A 6,706-nucleotide genomic window follows, 5' to 3' on the forward strand; every position below is an offset into this window, starting at 1 on the left:
AAATTAGAATTTGAACTTAGAATTTGAATTTGAACTTGAACTTGAACTTAGAATTTGAACTTAAACTTTGAACTTGAAGTTGAAATTAGAACTTGAACGTAGAATTTGAACTTGAACTTAAAATTAAAATTTGAACTTGATCTTAGAACTTGAACTTCAAATTAGAACTTGAACTTGGAATTTGAACTTGAACTTGAAATTAGAATTTGAACTTGAACTTAGAACTTGAACGTAGAACATGAATATAGAATTTGAAGTTGAACTTAGACTTGAACTTGAAATTAGAAGTTGAACTTGGAACTAATTAGCTTGAATATATAACTAATTAAGTTTAGACATTAAATATGAACTTGAATTGAAAACTTGAACTTATTAAACCTTGAATATATATATATATATATATAAAACTAATATTCTTGGATTTGAAGTTTATATTTAACTAATTTTAGAACTTTTCGTGCTAGGCAACTAAGGAAGCTCAACATCTAAAAGAGTTGGTACAAGACTATATTGCTCCTTTCATCAAAGTAGGAGATAAGGTTGGTGCTTCTAAATTTCTAAAGTTCAAGTACAATTGTTTTCAATAATGTGTTTGTGTCCATCTAATATTGATACTTAGCTTTAATTCTGGTGATTATAATTGATTGTTTTTTAGTATATTATTATTTTTGTTTGTTGGGTTGTGTTATTCAATTGTTAATTTGATTTTATTATTGTTAGTTAGGTATAGATAATTGAAGATTTTTTTTTAAAAAAATTGACATTTTTAATTTGGTCATTGATAGTTAGTGAAAAATTAACATTTTTGTATTTTAGGACTAGTTTAAACTTGAGAATATGTAATTTGAGGTTGAATTGGGATTTTTTTGGATTTGATTTTAGGTCTAGTTAGTAAAGTGTTAATAATTTGAAGTTACAAATTAGTAATTGAAATGCTGTGAGTAGATGATGAATGTTTGAATGTCATTAATTTAGATGATGAATGTTTGAATGTCATGAACTTAGAACTTGAACTTGAACTTAGAATTTGAACTTGAACTAGAACTTAGAACTTGAACTTGAAATTAGAACTTGAACTTGAATTTAGAATTTGAACTTAAACTTAGAACTTGAACTTGAACGTAGAATTTGAACTTGAACTTAGAACTTGAACTTGAAATTATAACTTTAACTTGAACTTAGAAGTTGAACATGAAATTAGAATGTAAACTATAATGTATTTGTGGTACAAATAATGCACAAATCATTTACCCCTAAATGCCTCTTAGAAGTTAAGCTAGTGAATATATGGAAACAAGAACATGTATATTCTTACGTCATGAAGCATGTAGAGCATATAACCCTACAAGAAAATGTACCACAATACTCATATTATATTTAGGTAACCTTACTCATTGGTATCGAATGCCTTCTCAAGCTGCAGAACATTCAGTGGGGTCATCTTAGTCGGTATTCATAATTTTGAACATATCTAATATGTAGATCAGTAGTTAACATATAATTATTCACGCAGAACATGCATATGATCTCAGGTAGCACACATTTTTATAATATAACTAACTTATGACATAATTATCATTGAAATAATTAATCCACAAGATAGGGGCGACCCTATTATGGGCTAGCTAAGAAAACCAGTGATAAAAAGCAGATTTGATGTAAGACATGTAGCCTGTGAATAAATGAGCTATATGAAACTTAGCATGTAAGCTAGTGAACTATGACACAAGAATCATGAAAAATCCTATATGTAGGCAAACTAAAAAATATACATGTATGATCTAATGTTAACTTCTGCCTAACTAGTTCCTCTACAACTTACAGGATCATTCCTCAAGTCCTGCGAAGAGTTGTACCCTAAGGAGGAGTTCTATTTAACATATGTACCAATATAGTTTAGGTTGTTCAAATAACTTTCTTCTATACTTTAAATGTGATAATTACTTTGCCAAGGATAACTACCTTCTACTTTAGCTTTTACTATGTTAAGAACTCACATAGAGCTCAACTTAAGCCTAACTCCACAATATTCTCCAATTTTAACCTTTGATATCATAATAATTTTCATCATCACTATTACAATCATCATATCATATATTACTAAAAGCGGAAAGATCCAAAGTGCCAAGTTGGATTACCATTTTACCCCTACTCTATATAAAAATATTATAAATTATATATATTAATTAATTATTAATCCAACTCAAAAGTTTATTTTTTATTTATCAATTACTATGAATTATGTCTCTTCAATGGCTCAATCCCATTTCCCAACAACCATAAAACTTCATTTATCTAAACCGTATATTATTTTCTGTTTTCAAAGCACTTAGTTACTTTTCTGTATTAAATTAAATATTTCCAGTTTTCTAATCATTTAACTAATTGAATGGTATAACTGATATGGGAAGGTGAGTTCGGGGATTAGAAAGAAATGGTCTAATTTTAGGCTCAAAGCATTTGGATCAAAAGGAGCATTTATTTTATTTGGTTGGATCTTTCTTTTAGGAAATTTGTGGACTTATCAGAACAATGTCCTATGATCACTTCCTAACCTCTAGATTGAATTGTCTTAGCAGGACTAACCGGGCAAGTTCTAGTTTTGCACAAAAACTGTTTGAACAATCAACTATTCTCACACACTCTTTGCACATAGTTTCATTATCAGATTATCAGATTACCCAGTTCAAGTTTCAGCTTAAGTCATACCATCAAGTTGATTCATTGTCATGTCATACTCAGAGTCAACACCTTTAACTTGTCTTAGCCTACCGATTCTAGCACACAGAAGCAAATTTGGACGGGTATATTTTTCATAGGCCATCATGCTTCATTCTTTTTCATGCTTCTACACATATGATCCTAAAACATGTCAGTTCAACAGAAATTAAACAATCTGTTGGGGAAAAAGAACACAGGCAAGAAAACCCCAAAGAGAGGATGTATGAGTTGGGTTATTCAGACTTCACCCTACCACTCACAATCCATTTATCCCACCCCCAACAAAATAAAATAGATGTGATTGTCCCCAATGCATACAAAAATAGTAAAAGAGAATGGATTGGGTGAAGCAAACCTGTCGCGCATTGCGTCGAAGAATCATCAACAAGCGGGTGGGTCCGGTTTCCGAGAGCCCGCTGGAACCATACTTAGGTCACCCTCAGTAGTGCCCACATCAACCATCATATCACCCTCAGTAGTGCTCTCGGTCACTCTAACCGCACCATCTGTGGTGCTTAGAACGTCCCTCACGATAGGCGGGACCTTTACAATTGGGGCAGAACTCGATGCCCCTGTAATACTCTCACGCACCCTCTGTTGGCACAACTCTTAATCTAAAATTGAAGCCTTCCTAGCCTCCTTCTTCTGCCTATGCTGTCTTTTTTGAGATTTTCCTCCTCGGTGCGACTAGAACGATGCCTCTTGCCTTTGGTATGTGTAGGCTCAGGCCCCTCCTCGGCAATCCCATTGAATAAAGCATCCAACACCGTATCATCAGCCAACGTAGTAGGTGCAATATGAGCCTCAACTGTAGGGGTGGCAAGAATGGCATCAACGTTGATCCGGAGACTGGCTAACTCGGACTGAAAAGAGGATAGATCTATGGTCGGGGTTGGTCACTCAAGGACTCTCAATTCAAAGGCATTAAGATGCTTATTAACGGCCTGGATCTTTCGGTCCATCATGCCCTCCATCCTTTGCTCCATTCTGGCCTCGGACTCGGCTATCGACTTTTGCATCCAAGGCTGGATTTGATGTAGCAGTGTGGCCATCTGAGCCTCTAAATTCTGTACTCTGGCCAACTGGACAACAGTTGCTCCTAATGGTGGTGTGGACCGGGATGAGCTAGGAGCCCCACTAGCAGCCTGGGAAGAGGAGGCCGAGATAGTATCGGTGTAATCTAGTATAATGGGGTCACTGCCCTGTGCCTGCCCCGCCGTGTCTGCAAGATCTGCACCCAAGGGAAGTACCTCAACCTGGGGCTCTCTACGAGGTGCCTCCACATTTGCCTCATCTCGAATGAGGCCTATATCCAAAGTCCCTGTAGGATGGATTAACCTGTCACAATGCCAGATCAGCACTCCAGAGTCCCTACACAATTGGAAAATCAAACATGGAAAGGGGTAAGTAGTGGAGGTCTTGAATGCCCTCTCGTGAATCTTTGCCAGCAGCATGCGGGCAAAGTCAATCTCAACTCCTGCTACCAATGCTGCAACCATGACCGCTCTGGTCCCATGTGAGTTGGTTGTCAGCTTTTGTAGGCGACACCCTGTTACGCACCAACAACCAGAAGAACTTGGCTACAAAATTTAATGTGGCCTTTCAGATACCCAACCGTGGTGTGGCGACCCACTCCGCATGCTCACCATCTACAGAAATGTATTTAGCTAACCACGGTATAACAGTCTCTCGCTGCTCAGCATTTATCTAGAAAGCGCCACTCCTCACGATGTCTCATCTGTAATCAAACTCTGTTGTGTTTAGTGACCACGAGTGACCCGTGGTAGGTCCATAGAGAAAACGGCTGATGGTGGCATGTGATATGTCCACCGGACAACCCCGGACCATAGTGGAAGTGAGAGGGTCCTGGGCTATGGGCTTTGACTTCTTGGATATCGAACCACGGAGAGTGGCGGCATATGAGGCGTAGAACTCCCGTACAATCTCCTCACTATAAGTACCTAGGTCTCGAGCCATCCAGTTACACTTGTGAAGGTTAAAAAGCTGGTGGATGTCGGGGACAGTGTGCAAGCTCCTTGTGAGGACTCTGCGCTTCTCTGTAACAATTCGGGCCATTTTATGTTTGTCATTAATCATCTTGGCATCCCGATAGATTTGCCATTGGCCCTCAACACACCATATGTTTGGCTCATCGGCCATTGGAGTAGGGTTCTCATTCCTTGGTATGGGTACTGACTCTGAGCTAGTGGCCTCATCAGATGAGGCTTCTTGTTCATTCTAGCTGGACCCAGTGGCTGACTTCGCATTGGACCCCGAAGCATGGGCAGACTTGGACCCTGAAGCATGGCTGGACTCAGAGCCCGAAGCATGGGTAGACTCGGAGCCAAACGCAGACCCAGTAACTGAACTGGAAGCAGCCCCAGTTGGTGACCCGATCAGTGTGTCCTCCTCATCAGACTGGGAGACAGTGACTACGTCGGGAATCACCTTCCGGGGGGTGCCTCTGGTGGCTCGGGGTGCAGTGGGAGAAGTCCTTGTGTTGGGAGGAACGTATGCTGGATCTTTTTCCATGCCCGTGTCCTCATCGATTAACCTGAAGCTAGGAGTAACAGATTTTCACTTGCCCTGTTTTGAATAGGTGACGAGCTTCTTGGGTGTCATCGTACCTGTGGAAGCGATATTAGTGCCAAAACTAACCATAAACAAACAAACAAAAAAATTTAGAACTATAAACGAACAGTAACAAAGTTCCATAAAAAATTCAGACAGAGGCTACAGTGGTCATCCACGGAAGAGACCTACGGTCCGTGGAACCCTTCCGTGGATCAGAAAACCAACAATATTAGTCGCAGATGGAAACCACGGATGCACAGAATGGTCCGTAGATTGATCTACATTAGGCTATTCTTTTTACATTTTCTGGACACTTTTTAGACACGGACCTTATGCCAATTCTAGCCAACACACAAAAAAAACTAAAACGCCTATCTAAATTAATACAGAGAATAAACTAAACACAAAAAATTGCTAGATGGAAAACAAAAACCTATCGTTGGCTAGATTGTACATCTTGGGTTGCCTCCCAACCAACGCTTGATTTAACGTCGCGGCACGACGCATGCCTCTTGATTACTCAGACTTCATCAAGATGATAGGCCTCAATCACTTCTTGCACACTTTCAGCATTCCCAAATAGATCTTGATCCTTTGCCCGTTTACCATGAACCTAGTTCCTTCACTATTTTCATGCTCAACCGCTCCATGGGGGAGCACTTTTGTGAGCAAAAATGGCCCGGACCTTTTGGATTTGAGTTTGCCTGATGCGGCGCCTCAATCCAAATTTAGCTTCTTCATTGCCCACATCGCCTTATGGTCTAGCTCTACCGGTAAATGACAATACTTCCCATATACAAGTTGGTAAGGAGACATACCTATGGGGGTCTTGTATGTAGTGCGATATGCCCATAGAGCATCATCAAGCTTCCTTGACCAATCCGTCCTATTAGCATTCACAGTGTTCACCAAAATCTGTTTGATCTCTCTGTTGGACACTTCAACTTGTCTGCTAGTTTGTGGATGGTATGGAGTGGCTACATTGTGGCAGACACTATACTTCTCAAGTAGCGCCTTGAACAACTTATTACAAAAGTGGGAACCTCCATCACTGATGATCTCGCTCGGAGTATCAAATCAGGAGAAGATATTCTTTTTCAAAAATGTGGTGACACTTTTGCCTTCATTGTTGGATAGCGTAATTGCTTCTACCCACTTCGATACATAATCAACCGCAACAAGAATATACTTCATCCCATGTGAACTCACAAATGGACCAATAAAATCAATGCCCCATACATCAAACAACTCTATCACCAATATTGGATTCATAGGAAGCTCTTGCCTCTTTGAAATTCCTCCTTCTCTTTGGCAACGATCACAAGACTTGGCGAAATCATGAGCATCTTGGTGGATAGTAGGCCAGTAGTACCCACACTGCAAAATCTTATGCGCAGATCGAATACCGCTA

The sequence above is a fragment of the Solanum tuberosum genome, unplaced genomic scaffold (genome assembly GCF_000226075.1).
Source record: "Solanum tuberosum cultivar DM 1-3 516 R44 unplaced genomic scaffold, SolTub_3.0 scf00049, whole genome shotgun sequence".
In the NCBI taxonomy this organism is placed as follows: domain Eukaryota; kingdom Viridiplantae; phylum Streptophyta; class Magnoliopsida; order Solanales; family Solanaceae; genus Solanum; species Solanum tuberosum.